Source organism: Mustela nigripes, chromosome 4 (assembly GCF_022355385.1).
Source record: "Mustela nigripes isolate SB6536 chromosome 4, MUSNIG.SB6536, whole genome shotgun sequence".
Lineage (NCBI taxonomy): Eukaryota > Metazoa > Chordata > Mammalia > Carnivora > Mustelidae > Mustela > Mustela nigripes.
This window is the reverse complement of record NC_081560.1, coordinates 153541697-153557262: the sequence shown is the minus strand read 5'-3', so window position 1 is coordinate 153557262 and position 15566 is coordinate 153541697. Positions and strand designations below refer to the sequence as shown.

The 15566-nt window shown below is 39.7% G+C and overlaps 1 long non-coding RNA gene across 1 annotated transcript; it reads left to right on the top strand.

Annotated features, from left to right (window-relative positions):
• The first annotated feature begins 2120 nt into the window (after positions 1-2120).
• LOC132016595 (uncharacterized) lies at positions 2121-14743 on the top strand. The gene is made up of 3 exons (XR_009403951.1): positions 2121-3602; positions 4260-4319; positions 14663-14743. It is a non-coding gene; the product is annotated as an uncharacterized LOC132016595 (long non-coding RNA).
• The last annotated feature ends 823 nt before the right edge of the window (positions 14744-15566 follow it).

The following is a 15566-nucleotide window of genomic DNA, read 5'->3' as shown; positions in this document are numbered from 1 at the left end:
ATAGATACTCTGCAAATATTGACCAAAGTTAATGAGTGGTGCTCCTTCGGTGATAGGTATTGTATGCAGTTTGCTCTTTCTGATACTTAACTGTAATTACAACAGAGATAATTATTAAATATCCAAGTAAAGTCCTTAGTACTACCAGGCCTGGAGTCTGAATTACATAAAAAGATGAAGGAAAGGCAAGAACAATGGTGTCATTTGTATTTTCAGTTATTTGCTTTATAAACTTTTATGCAAAGACTCTGGGTAATTATTCCCATTTTAAAGTCTTTCCTGACACAAGATGTGAAAAACAGTTTCAGTCATTTTATTACTTTTTCAACCTATCTTATCCCACTTTGTCACCTGTTTATGTTTATAGCCATTATTTTAAATAACCTTATAAATAAATGAATGAAATTATTTTATTTGAATTTTCGCAGCATTTGAATATTTTAAAACTTCTATTTTTGCATGTAAACTTATTTTCTTCCCCTCATTTTCTTGTGTTCTACTCACCACCCTTTGTTTCTACTCAGTTTCATTCTATTTTCCAGCAAAAATTCTTATGAATTTTTTTCTTCTCCAGAAACAATTTACTTATTTCAAATTTTCAAAGAATTGTCCTCTTTCTTGGGCCATTAGAATCTAAGGGGGGGGAAAAAACCAATGAGACATCTTTTCATTTACATTTTTCTCATCCAGTATTACTGAATTGACTCATGGAAACTTGCCATTCCTTATAGGGTAGTTCCTACTTTCAGAACAATGCTACAAAGTTAGAGCCAAGTCGTATTCATGCTGTGACAGTAGAATGGTGAAACAAGAAAGGATAAACAAAATTAATTTAATAAAGTAGTATAATATTTCATCTCTTTCTAATTTGGATGCCTTAAGTAGTCCCCAGTAAGTAAGTAGAATTTTAACATGGAAGTAAATACTAAAATTTAATAATATTCTAATCCCCAAATTTTGATTGTCTTTCAGAGTTAATTCTTCTTAGAATATTATGGTGTCTCCACCTTTTAATTCTTCAGTTATATACTCATTTAATAATGCCTAATAAAAATTTATTATTTCCCATTTATCACTTCTATCCTGCCCCAACAGACAAAAACTCCATAGGTAAATTTGGTCAAAATTTGCGGATATTTATTAAATTGAAACCCTGGGAATTATTAGAATTATTTTGCAAGTATTCCTCCCCCAGAATTGTTTTTTTTTTCCTATGCATCAGATACATTTTTAATTTACACAGGGATGCAGTTTCCGCAGGTTGAAGATTGAATAATTGTGTTCAGGTTGAAGAACAACAATAAAGAGTGATCTGCTTTGGCTTTTATTTTTTTCTTTCACACAGAAAATTGAGCTACGTAGCTCTAGGAAGTGAAACTTCAGCTCAGAAGAAGAGAGCAGACTCTTAAGAATATATTTGGCTCATCACCATGCGGTTAGGAAAACCAAAGGGAAGTATTTCTCGGAGCTCGAGCCAAGGAAAAGCCTATGAAAACTCACGCAAAACAGGCCGGCAGCGGCAAAGATGGGGAATGACTGTTCGATTTGACTCAAGTTTGAGTAGACTGAGAAGAAGCCTGGATGAGAAACCTTATAAATGTACTGAATGTGAAAAGAGTTTCAGTCAGAGCTCAACTCTTTTTCAACATCAAAAGATTCACACTGGAAAGAAATCCCATAAATGTGCCGATTGTGGGAAAAGTTTCTTTCAGAGCTCTAACCTCATTCAGCATCGGCGGATCCATACCGGGGAAAAGCCCTATAAATGTGATGAGTGTGGAGAAAGGTTTAAACAGAGCTCAAATCTCATTCAGCACCAGAGAATTCATACTGGAGAAAAACCCTATCAGTGTGATGAGTGTGGCCGATGTTTCAGCCAGAGTTCCCACCTTATTCAGCATCAGAGAACCCACACAGGGGAGAAGCCCTACCAGTGCAGTGAATGTGGCAAATGCTTCAGCCAGAGTTCTCATCTTAGGCAGCACATGAAGGTGCATAAAGAAGAGAAACCTCGTAAAACCCGGGGCAAAAACATTAGATCAAAAACTCACTTAGTGTCATCCTGGAAAGCTGGTACAGGTAGGAAGTCAGTGGCTGGTCTCCGCTAAGGAAAGGGTGCTGCTTCAGCCTTTTAAAATAAATAAGTAAAAGCTCTCTCTTTTAGAACTGGAGATATTTTGTAATAGAGCTCTTAAATACTATATCCTTTCCTAGCATGGAGACATTGTAATGACATTGGGCTGAAAGAAACTATGAGTCCAACTGTTCTCATCTTTTTTTTTTTTTTTTTTAATGTAACTTGGAGTACAAAAAACTGAAACTATGTTTTAAGAGAATATAAGATCCTTGACCTCATGTGATATTGCTTCCTGCATCATTTTGACAAAACAACCATGTTTTGATGACACATGTAAAAGTATAGGTATTCTGATGACTCCTCAGCTTTAGGACTTTCTGTGGAAGGAGTAGTTAAAAGGGAGAAGAAGTTAATCCCATTAGATCGGAAGTTCTGCAACCGATGAGGAGATTTTATGTTTGTAAAGTTTTGTAGTATATTAACCACTGGTTTGTAAGTATGACTCAAGACTCAATATATTAACATGTATTCATGTTCACAGATTTTTAATCAACAAAGCCCATCCCTCTGTTGGCTTTTTGTTTTTGTTTCATTTTGTTTCCCCTTCTGCTAATGGATAGTTCTTAATTAAGGAATTGAATTTCCCTCTTTTCCACTAAATTCTTAGAGATATTCTAGAAGCCAAAGTGAGAATTGAATTAGACTGTAAGTCTACTCTTAGAAGCACGGTTCTTTGAAGTGATATTAGACTGTCTCTTGTTTTCCAGAAGTTGGGGTGGACTTATGTTGATCCATCCCCATGCCTTTGCCTTTTGACATTCTCTTATGCTCTGACAAACTGAGCTATGAGCTAGCCTTTTAGGTCTACATGAATGAATAATTAAACCATATACCAACATACCTCAACTTGTTAATTAGAAATCTACAATTTACACACTTCCCTGCTTTCCCCCTTTAAGAGTTTTAGGTAACACTGGTTATCTTAAACAAATGTTTAAGCCGGTAGCGAAAGTCATTTAATTCAGGTGTTGGTGCATTTGTAGCTCCATGTGTAGATTTTGAAATGTAAGCTAACTTTCTCTGAGTTAATATGAATTATTTATGGAGTCTAGCATACATGTTTCTTTACTTTCATCAGAACAGTGCCAAGTGTCAGACTTTCTTATCAGCCTTCAGCTCAGGTTTTAATTTCTATTGAATGCTAACATTCTTCTGATTTTTTTTTGTATCTTTTATAATCATACCAGTTCCTGCTGTATTAATGACAGTTATCCATAAAAATAAAACAAAATGGAATATTTTGCATACTACTATCCTCTGTTTATTCTGCTTCTGGGAAATGGTTTTAATGATTTAAACAACCCCTAAAATCATAGCTTTTGGAAGAACCATTTGATTTGCCTATTTTTTTTATTTCCTCAAGCTTGAACTTTGCCTCCCTTCTGGCCTTGCATTTGAGTGCAAGTCATAGAAGATAGTCTCGCTGACAACAGCTCCATCCAAAAGAATATCCACAAAGTGTTTTGTGAGTATGAGGTGATTGCATTTATCTTTTATGAAAGACTTGATCTTTGACCACTTACCAAGTGTCCTATTAATCACAAGCGAGTCACTTTGTAGCAGGGGCTTGGCTGTAGGGCCATTTGGAGGATCTATCATCAGTTTTATAGAAGTTTTGTGTCTGGAGTAACTTCTGATTGGGATCAACACCACTTGAAGAATTTGCCAATTTTGACAGCATCCTGCAACAGAAAGACCTCTGTATATTGTTAGATTTCATAATTGTATACTTTTAACCCAGAATGACTTCCGTATTCTATAAAGTAAAGCAAATACTCCAGATTTTTATGTATTCCCAGTTTGTGGTATGCATTTCTTTTTCAGAGGCCTAAAACTAGAAGCCAGTAGGTAACATGGTAGCCTTCTGCGGTAACTAATGCACTGCAGCAGCCTTCATCCCCTTTAATGAGCACATTAACAAGGGAAATACCACAACTGTTTTAAGTCAAAGAATTAAAAGATGTGTTCTGCTACTGGAAATTGAGTTACAGGAGAATGTGAATCTGAGAGGCACTGCCTCTGAGTACAGTCTCCTTTGAAAATATGCTGCCCCTCAGTATTCCGCTAAATTTCCAGCATCGCTCAGGTTTTACTAAACTGAATCCTTTCATTCCACTGACAGGCTTCTTAGGCAATCTCTGGATGATTTACTTGGGAAGGAAAAAGAGCTCCAAGGTTTCTGGTTTGTATGTTTGGTTTGTTTTTGTTTTTGTTTTTGTTTTAATGTATTGCTGAAATCTCATTCATCCTACACTAATGAGTGAGGGGCTTTGTTAAATATCTTTGCCTGCCACATTCACTCAGCCATTTCATAAGTATGTAGAGAGAAAACTCATCAAGGCAGCCTTAGTTTAAGGAACTTGGTTAAATGAGTAGTCAAGTAGAGAAACGAGAGCAAGCACTTTGGACCTCTGCCCATTGGTTCTCAATTTCAGGGTGCCTCAGCATCACCCTGAGGGCTTCTGAACACATTTCTGGGCCCGTTCCCAGAATTGCTGATTCATCATGTTTGGTCTATAGCCAGATAATTTACCTTTCTAACAGATTCCTAGGTGATGCTGATAGGCTGGTCCACTTGAGAACTGCTGCTATAACCCATCACTGGGGGTATAATGTGCTTGCATAAAATTGTGTCTCCGTCAGATATAGGGTACTTGTTCCTTGGTAAGGGTGGGCAGGATTTAATGAGGAAGAAGCCCTGGGGTCAGCCTACTTAGGTTTACATCTTAATTACCTCACGAATGGGCAATTTGAATAATTGCTCTTGGGTAAATTGGAGAAGATACGGGTAGTTGAGTTGTAGAGGAAATTAAATGAACTAATGCAGGTAGAGAGCTTAGTGTGGAGCCTGGGGCATTGTTTAGAATTCTGATTAGCTTATTAGGTTGCCAGAGACAGAGAAGCTATTACATGGAATCAAAAATTGTCAGTGACAAAAGTATTACTTCCATCTTGGTCCTTGTAGATACAAGTATTACAATGTATTTCAAGTATTACAAATGACCAGTGAAAGGGATGATTAGCTTTGCTTTTAAATAATGAGGGACATTGACTCTTCCCATTACTTTTTTGCTTATATAGCTGCACATGTCCTCCTTATTAGTTCTCTAATTCTTAGATCACAAAAGGGATGACATTTATTAGGTTAAGGAATGGAAACCCAAAGTCTGTGGAGGCCAGGCAGCTAAGCCAGAGAGATGCGTGCTGTGAACTGCAGGGCATGTGCTCCTTTGAAAGACAGCCCGACTCCATTTCAGCCACTCGTTGCCATGCAAAGATTCAGGCCCAGGCATACCAGCTCCTAATTTTACAAGAGACACTAAAATTCCAGATTTTAAGTCACAACCTTTCCAGCTTGTCACATGTGGACTAGAGTTTTAAGGATGTAAAACCTCTGTGTGTGACAGGGTGAGTGAGCAGGGAGGGGAGAGGCAGAGCTACATGATGGAGTGGAAGCTTCAAAGCACAGAAGAATGCTCAGGGAACAGCAAGTGGCTGCTTTATTGACAATCCCGTTTCATCCAAGAGATGTGGGCTGGAATGGGCCTCTGGGAGAGACTTAGCTTAGGAGTCAAACAGTTTATTAAGATAAGTTGCATAAAGGTTTTTAGGGCATGGGTTGGAAGACAATCATCCCATGAAACAACAACCATGTTGCTAGAAGAAAAACTCCCCCAGAAGAGACCACTTGGCTTATTGGACCTACAGAGCTTCACTTCCTGCCTTGGGCCTGAAGTCTCATCTTGCGTTCCGTGCTCCACACGGAGTGACAGCATCTCCAAAGTGCTTTGTAACTGTTTATCCTGTTTCGACCATTACCTACTCTGAGAGGCCTCTAAGAAGTCAGCCTTGAATCTTCCCTAGATGCTCTTCCTTTAAACTGAATTGTAATGATCCATGTTTCAATCTCTTATTCTTCCTCTATCCTACTAGACTGTGAGCTCCTGGCTTATAGTAGTCATTCAAGTCAAAGTTTTAATGAAGAATAGCCAAGAGGGAAGTACAGAAAGAAGGTTAACGAAAGACGTAAGGAGTTAGCTCTGGGGAGTTTCTAGCCTGGCTGTCAACAACCGTATCTACCTAGCTGGAGAGTCCCACCTAGAACTTTTCTTCCCCCATCTGACATCTTATCCCTCTTCTTCAATCTTTCTGTTCTCTTGGAGGTCATTACTCATTGCATAGTTTATTCTTTAGCCATGCACAGGGAACACACGTAGACTTGTCAAGTGAATAAATGAATGAATGAAAGAACAAATGTGTAAAATGGCATCGACCTTTAAAGAATCAGAATCTCATGGTCTGACAGGACCTGGAAGGCCACTTGCCTCACCTGCTCTTAAATTGGGTGATTATTTTTTAATGACCCAATTATCTTATGCTTTTTGAATTATAAAATACACATACACAGAGTCTATATCATTTTAAACAACTGTCATTTCCAACTTCTAAATGAGCCAATATTGTGTTTTTCACCTGAAAGCCAGATCTAGAGCATTTTAAGGACTTTGTGACTTTAAAACACACACACACACACACACACACACACACACATTTTCTTAGTATTGGTTTTGTGGCCCAGCATTACCACACCCTCCAAAATTGGAAAGTCTGGAAAGTTTTGGAAGAGATTTTAAGTTGCTAATTTGGAGAGAATGTTTTTTAGATGATTTGAGTCAGAGATGTGGGGCAAAGAGACCACTTGCTGTCACTGAGAGTTAAGAGGACTCAGAATGGTCCATGTGGGAAGAAATTAAAGTGGGGTTCTGGAATGGCAAATGCTGAAGAGGAGAGAAGTAAGAGATATTGTGATGACATAATGGACAGGCCTGGAGATGCATCATATTTGAGGTACAAGCAAGAGAGAAACACAGTAGTGGTTTCCAGCCTAGGTAACTAGGAGGCCTGAGGGAGAAGTTGATGAATTTGTTTTAAGAAATGCTGATCTTGGGATGTTTGTGGTAGTATCTGAGTGAACAAGTATAACAGGAAATTGAATATCTATTTCAAAGCCAGGAAGATAGTTAAGAAGGAAATTAATATTTGCACCATCCTGTGCCAACATCAGATACTGTATTAGCGTACTTGGGCTACCATAATGAGATACCAGACTGGGTATATTAAACAGTAGATATTTTCTCACTATTTTGGAGGCTAGAACTCCATGATCAAGATCCTGGCAGGGTTGTTTTCTGTTTTTCTCTTCCTTGCTTCCAGGCAGCCGTCTTCTCACTGTGTTTTGCATGGCCTCTCCCTTATGTATGCATAGAGAGAGAGAGAGAGAGAGAGAGAGAGAGAGAGAAAAGGATGCTCCCTATATCTCTTCCTCTTATAAAGATAGTAGTCTTATTGTATTAGGGTGTCATCCTTATGACTTCATAACTTTAATTCCCTCCTAAAAAGCCCTGTTTACTAATACATTCACATTGGGGGGTTAGGGCTTCAACATAATGAATTTTGGGGGGACACAGTTCAGTTCACAACAGATATTATTCCCATTGTCTCCATAAAGAAACAGACTGAGAGAGTTCAAGTAACTTATTCAAGGTCAAACAGGTCAAAAAGATCCATGGCCTTTTGGTTGTCTCTTTTAAAAATCTTGTTACCTCATCCTAGATCATGTGAGATGAATGCATCTGTATGGCTATCAAAAATAAAAGTAACAGTCCTAACCCCCTTGACCTCAAAGAGAGAGGAAATTTGCCAGAATAGAATGACAGAATGAGTGTTGATTCTACTACATGCAGCCTCTATCTCTTTTGGCTTTATGCCTGGGTCTATCTTAGTTGTGTAGACACCCATAAATTTGGATTTATTTGCCCCTTGAGAACCAAAGGAATCTAAACCTAGGTTCTGTTTTACATGTAGACCTTAGTGTTCAACACTGCTGTTCCAAGAACAATTTTACAAGTCTTGACCTATGGTTTTTCCTGAAGACTTGATAAAAATGAATGGTGGTCTGGGGAGAGGCAAAGGGCTGCCCTCTTATCTGCTTAGAGCATTGTGAGATCATCTGTAGCAAAGTATTTCAGTGGGACCTAAGGTCTAATCAATCTCTTGGCTGTAGACAAAGCATTCACTCTGGAAATGAGCAAAAACAAAATGTTGTTGCTGCCCTCTATTGGCTGGGTCTCCTCACAGACGATCAGGAGACCAGCCAGCAGAGGGGTAGGATTACAAATACCAGTCCTCTTTCCTCCCTTGTTTTCTCTGATGTTGAAAGTTGTATAGTTTAATAATGCAGGTTAACGCCTGTATGCCATGTAAAGTGTTCCAGAACAAAGGGGACAAGGGTAAGTATTATTTAAAAGCTCTCAGATATGGAAACAACCCAAGTGTTCAGGGATGGGCTTATTTTTCATGATGTCCTCATGGCTTTTTGTTTGAGCTATAGAAGGACCAGATGTCATTTGCAGGGTTCTGCTTGTCTCGCTTTGTACAGGACCCAGAAACATGTTTAGTAAGTGCTCTTGAGGAGATTGTCACCACGGATGCAAATCAGCAGATTAAATCCCTAGGTTCAGAAGTATCTCCACCCAATGAAGGCACCACATGGGGAAAGGAAATAGAAAGTGCTCAGTTACCAAAGTTTTCATTGTTCTAGGACACTGGGATTCTTGTAGTTTATAGAACTGTCACTGCATGGCAGCAAAGGAGATATAATGGAAACCAGACTGTAGTTGATCCACATTCAACTTGTATTTTCCTTTTAAAATACCATATTCAAAATGTTGAAAACTTGGGGCCAGTCTCTACAGCCAGCTGGGATTTAGTAAAATGTCTTTGGGAATGCAAGCATAATTTAAAAAATTAAGTACATTGCTTCCAAATTACCTGAATGGCATTCCATTTCTATAGTAACTTAAATATTAAGTAACTTCTAAGGCACAGAGGGGTAAATAAATCCCTTTCTTATTCTGGTAGAAGAGGAAAAGAGTTCATCTGAAGTGTTGGCTGAGCAAATCACAGCTGCTTTCTCTGCTCCCATCTGCCTCCGCTCTCCTGGAAAGATCTGCATGTGCTTGTTTTCACCCTTTCCTTACCTGCCATTCTCCCCTCAGTCATCATGCTTTCATCTGCCCCTCTACTCAGAAACACCCTTTTCAAGGATTCTCCATGAAAACTTGTGCAGCACAGGCCACTGAAAGGAAGGTTCAAAGGCAAGACCCCATGGGAGAATGGAATGCAGTTGTGGAGACTGACGCCACAGCCTGAGAGCTGGGAGAGCAGTTTGCTTTCCTGAGGTTGAACTTCTGCACATGTGCATGCATTATGCTTATAATTAAAATATAAACGTAAAGCCAATTACATTCCTGTAGCAGGACAGCGACTAGAAGAGTGGGGAAACAGGAGAGGAGGTCCCAGAGCAATGCCTAGGTGCTTTGTCACCTCCGCCTGGTGGGCGAGAAGTCCTAAGTAGCAGTGTATCTCATAAACTCATCATCTCATCTGGTACTGACTCTTCTAATCCTTTTCCTGGTGCTGTTCTCTCTCCCACTTCCCAAAGTCCAGATGATATCATAGAGCCCATGTGGGAACATCTTTGTGTTCGTGGTTGGGTGCCCCTAGGGTGAGGTGGGGGGAAGAAGGGTGTTGAATGTGAGAGGTAGTGTGTATAACAGAAACACCTCTGAGTTAGAGTGATTAGTTGTGAGTTCCAGATCCAGCTCTGCTGTGGAATATCCAAGTGCGCTTAGGCAATTCATTTCTCTCCTGTTTACTTAGATAGAAAATACATATTTGTATATTCTTATATGTGTGTGTGTGTATGTGTGTGTATACACACAAAACCCTTTTACTAACATATAATTAGGGGAAAAATTCCTTATATTAATATTCTGATACTTACTGAAATAAAGCATTTGTTTTCATCCTATTACACTCATCTGTTTTGACATAACAATTACTATTTTATCACATCATATCAACTGTTTTAAATATTTTATTAACTCAGAGCCTTTCACTGGCTTAACTTGTTCTAATTCATTGTAATTATTATTCTGATTTTTTTCATCCTCCCTGCTGGGAGCCCCTCCCCCTGACATTGTGGAAGTGTCCTGACCTTATGTTATCAGTGAGTCTAGACCCACTGTGATTTTTTTTTTTTTTTTTCTGAACCATGAAATCAGTTTTCTCTGAAGGATCTTGGCTCCTCTTACTGAGAAATAATACCAGGGATAAAATCTGGTTACTGTGGTGCACATGAATTACAAAGATGGAAGACATGCCTTTTTTTTTTTTTAAGATTTTATTTATTTATTTGGCAGAGATCACAAATAGGCAGAGAGACAGGCAGAGAGAGGAGGAAGCAGGCTCCCCGCCGAGCAGAGAACCCGATGCGGGGCTCCATCCCAAGACCCTGAGATCATGACCTGAGCCGAAGGCCAAGTCTTAACCCACTGAGCCGCCCAGGCACCCAAGACATACCTTTTAAGACTGTGTGTCCCTTCGGCCAAAAAAATTAGGTGGCCACAGCCTGCTCAACATATGTTAGGAGGTTTTATCTGCCTCTGTGTCTTTCCACTACATAGACATCAAACTGGTACTGGCCTCCAATGTAACTCTGAAAGTGCAGTCAGTGCTCCGCTTTTTATCTGTTAGTCAGCCAGCACTGATGGGCACTAGGGGGAGAGTTCACTGGGCCATAGCACCTGCTTAGAAGCTTTCTGCACAGTAGAAAAGGCAACCATGAGATGAGGTGCTGCATAGGATGGGGTTGTGTGCAAAGACCTGCGCTGGCTCCAGCAGGCACTGTGGGGGAGATGGGGTGCCTGGTTTGGGGAGCCAGGAAGGACTTGCCAGTAGAGTGGATTTACCAGGAATGGAGGAGGAGAAGGCATGTCCCTATGGAATTTGTGAAGGCAGAGGAGTAAAGGAACACGGAATATTCAGGGGGTTGTGCACAGCCCAGCTTGGCTGCTGCTGAGAGTGTATGCTGGGGAGTAGAGGAGATGAGGATAGGGAGGTAGGGAGGGCACATGGAGAGGCTTGAATGCCTAGCTAAGAAGTGTGGCCTGATGTCTAGAATGCAGTACCATCAGAGGGGTGTAAGTAGGGGCAAGGCAGAACTAACTTTGCATTTTGATGGACTTTTTCTGGCAGCCGCATAGAAGAATATCTCAAGGATGTAGCCTGATGTATGTTTCAGGTTCTTTTCAATTTCCTCTCCTTATCTACTTTCTGATGCTGAACCTGTGTTATTCCAAATGATACCACTTGACAATCCTAAATTCTTTTACTCCCTTTCTGAGATTGAAGGGAAATTGATCTGTTTATGCCTTTCCTTTCTGGAGCTAGACTTTTAACCCCTCAAAGCCCCATAGCTAAAGCAAAGTTTATGTATTGAAGTGCTTTCTTACCTTCTAGCAATATTATCATGATAATTAACATCTCACCTGGTTCCAGAAATGATTTATGGTAGTTTTCAAAAATCTGCAGCATCAACAACATCAAGGGGACAGTTGTGCTACATGGCACGCTCTAGTATCTTCCAGCAACATCCCACTGACATTTTCATGTACACACCACTAAGAATAAAAACCCACAGTCTCACTGGAACCTGACAATGACAGACAAGCTCTTGGCTAGCAAATAAGGCTAGATTAAGGAAACTGCAGCACAGGCTTCCTTTCATAGAAAGTTCAGGCTTTGATTGATGGAACAGAAACTACCTAAAAGGGCAGGAAGACACTGATCCTGTATGAGTTTCCCGGGGCTGCTATAACAAAGTACCATAGACTAGGTGACTTTCAACCATGGAAAAAGATTCACATTTCTGGAGGCTAGCCATCTGAAATTAAGAGGTAGACAGGGCCATGCTCTTGCTCAGAGGGCTCTAGGGGACAATCTGCTCCATGCCTTCCTCTTAGCTTCCAGTGTTGCTAGCCATCTTTGGTGCTCCTTACTATCACCCGAAACTCTATCTCTACCTTCACATAGCCCTCTCCCTTTTCTATTTGCATCTGTGTCTCTTCTCTTTCTGTAAGGATACCAGTCATAATGGGTGAAGGGGCCACTTTGCTTCAGCATGACCCCATTGTAACTAATTATATACCCACAGTAACCCTATTTCCAAATAAGGTCACATTCTCAGGTTTCAAGAAGAACATGAGTTTTGGAAAGACACTAAAAAAGCACAGGTTCTATCTCTCAACCTGCTCCTTGACTCAAGATCAGTGAGAAAAATGAGGTGCCACAAATTTAGTAGCTTAAAACAACACAGTTCTGTTGGTCAGCAGCCTTATTAGGCTTGACTGAGTTTTTTGTTTAGGGTCTCACAAAACCAAAATCAAAGTGTCATCCAGTCTGTGTTACTACCTGGAGGCTCTGGACAATAATCTGCTTCCAAGCCATTTAGGTTGTTGGCATGTAATACAGAATAATGGAAAGGAAATACTCTTCTGGAATTAGAAAGGAAAAATAAACTTACTCTGGCTTCAGATACCACCAAAAACAGAGCTTAAGCAAGAACATGTTTAAAGGGTATTTACTGGAGGAAATCTCAGAAAGTGGAAGGCAGGCCCTTGGGACAGTTGCTATAGAATGACTGAATGTATCTCCCCAAAATTCATATGCTGAAGCCTAATCCCCAGTGCGATGTCTCTACTACGGGAGATTCAACAAAGGCTCCCAGAGTCTCCAATGGCTAAAAGTGGTCCCTGAGAACTCACCCCAGAGTCTCCAATTTCCCTGGAAGTACCCACTGGGATACCTACCTCCATGAGATAACAAAGCCATCAGAGACAAGCGGATAATGCCAGACCCCAGGATCCCTGCAGACATGACCAGGGTTCATCCTCTGCCTACAAGATCCAGAGGCTTCTTTTCACACTTATCCCAAACGTTCTGGGAGTAATTAACACTCAAGAGAAATATCAAAAGACTAGTGAGCCAGAGTTCCAGGAGATAGCTCTCCAGGGTGTCACCATCCTGGGCTGAGGGAGCACAGGCTTCTGTCCTTGACTGTTGAATTTATTTCTGCTATTCCTTGCTGTTATGTCCTTCTGTTCTTTCCTTGCTGCTCTTGTTGGGTGCTGTGCTATCGGAAACACCAAGTACAGAGGATGATGTATGAGGAGTTAGAATGGACAGGTGGTGTCCTCTTTGTGAAGTCCCACGCTATTTCCACATTGTCACATATTTTAATACTAATAACTAATTTGTAAGATACACTTCTTAAAAATTATCTTTAATCCCCACAATCGCCTCAAAAAGAACACATCATCAACAACTTCCTAGCATGGATGCTGAGTCTGGGACACAGCTCTTTGCACATAAATTCTTATGTATTGGGACTTGAAGTTCTATAGGATGGATCTCCCAAGTGTGATTGCTGGATCAAAGGGTATGCATGTTCTAAATGTCACTAGGTCCTGCCAAGTTCTATTCCATGAAGGTTGTAACAATTTGCACAACCACAGCAGAGGAATGGGGCCTTTTCCCAGTGCCCTTAGCTTGCACTCACTGTTGTAATTCTTTTAAGTGTTGGCGAGTATGATAGAAAAAATGTTATTTCACTATTAACTCTTATTTTACTTTTCATTTTCTTGATTATTAGCATATTTGACGTACATTTCCTCTTCTGAGAATTGTCCTTTAGAATGTTTGTTAATTTGTCTATTGAGTTGTCTTTCTCTTATGAGTGATTAATATAATAAGAATACTAACCTGGGGCACCTGAGTGGCTCAGTCAGTTAAGCATCTGACTCTTGATTTTGGCTCAGGTCATACTCTCAGGGTCGTGGGATTGAGTCCAGCATCAGGCTCCACAGCAGGCATGGAACCTGCTTGGGATTCTCTCTCCCTCTCCTTTTCCCACTGCCCCTCTCTTCCACTCACACACCCTCTCTCTCCTTTAAAAAAAAAAAAAAGCATACTAACCTTTATCTGTCAGGTATGATGTAAATATTTTCTTTCAATCTATCATTTTGTACCTGACTTTATGATATAAATATTTTCTTTCAATCTATCATTTTGACCTGATTTATGTATATTTATATATAATATGAAATATATTTTGCTATATAGAATCTTAATAATTTTTTATGTAGTTGAATATGAAGCTTTTAATTTCATTCTTTTCTAATAATTGACTTTATGGCTTCAGTTAATAATTAACTGTATGACACAGTCTTATGATGGGATATTATGCAGCTGTTTATTAAAGGAAATCACAGTTGTCTCATATCTAAACAACTTTACTTCAAAATTCTTGCATGGGCAAAGGAGAAACCACATGTGGTATTGACCTTCTTCACTTTTAAGATAGAACCCATCAACGAATAATATCACACCAAGATTTTGGAGAGGGTATCCAGATGACCAGCTTTGGGCATAGATAATCCCATTAAAAACACAACATGCCCAATCATTGGGTAAGGGGAAAAGAATGACCAGTTTCACTAGCATAAAAATTTACCTACAGCTACAATTGTTTAGTGGCAGGAAAAATAAACCTTAGCTACTGGGTCAAGGGACAGGCTCTATACAGTGTGTCCTTAATGGGTATATTTACATTTGTGCCTCTAGACCACGGCCTGAACTTACCTGGATATATAAGAAGAAAAGTTTATCATCATCTGGAAGACCCAGGAAAGGTGGCTGTTGGAGGCACGTTCTGATATAATAAAAGCATCTTTAAAAAAAAAAAAAAAAGATTTTATTTATTTTTTTGACAGAGAGAGAGAGAGCGAGAGAGGGAACACAAATAGGGGGAGTGGGAGAGGGAGAAGCAGGCTCCCGCTGAGCAGGGAGCCCGATGCAGAGCTCAGTCCCAGGACCCCAGGATCATGACCTGAGCTGAAGGCAGATGCTTAACGACTGAGCCAGCCAGGTGCCCCTGTGAAAAACATCTTTAACTTCTGAGTTCCACAGGAGTGAAACTTATGTAAAGACCTTAATAGTTCAGAAAAACTAGAACCCCATAATCTGCAATAAACAGTAAATCCAAGAAGTCCTCCCAATTGTCTTTTAGAAAATGGTTTTGGGTAATTTTGAATAGTCAACAATCTTTCCCCCAAATAACTTTTACCTTTGGCGGGCATATAAGATTTTCCTTAAAAACTTTACATCCTTTTTAAACCAATTTAGTCAATAGATACTTAGAATGAGTTTTAGAAGAATCAGTCAGTGAAACACAGAAGGAGATTCTTGACATGTTGTATCAGGTAGATCAATATGGACACTTCTTTAGATACCTGATCTAAACATCAGGAGATATAAGATGGTGCCTCAGTAGCGTATCCTGGAGTCATCATTGTCCAAGTGTTTGGTGATTTTCCCTCCAGTGAATCAAATGAATATTGACTATCTTTATCTACTGGGATAGTAAAGGATGCTGATCTCAAGTCTGTTACAGAAAATTTATTGTCAGGTAGAACTAAAGAAAGAAACTACGCTGTTTAGGCTATATCAAAAAACAAAGTATACTATT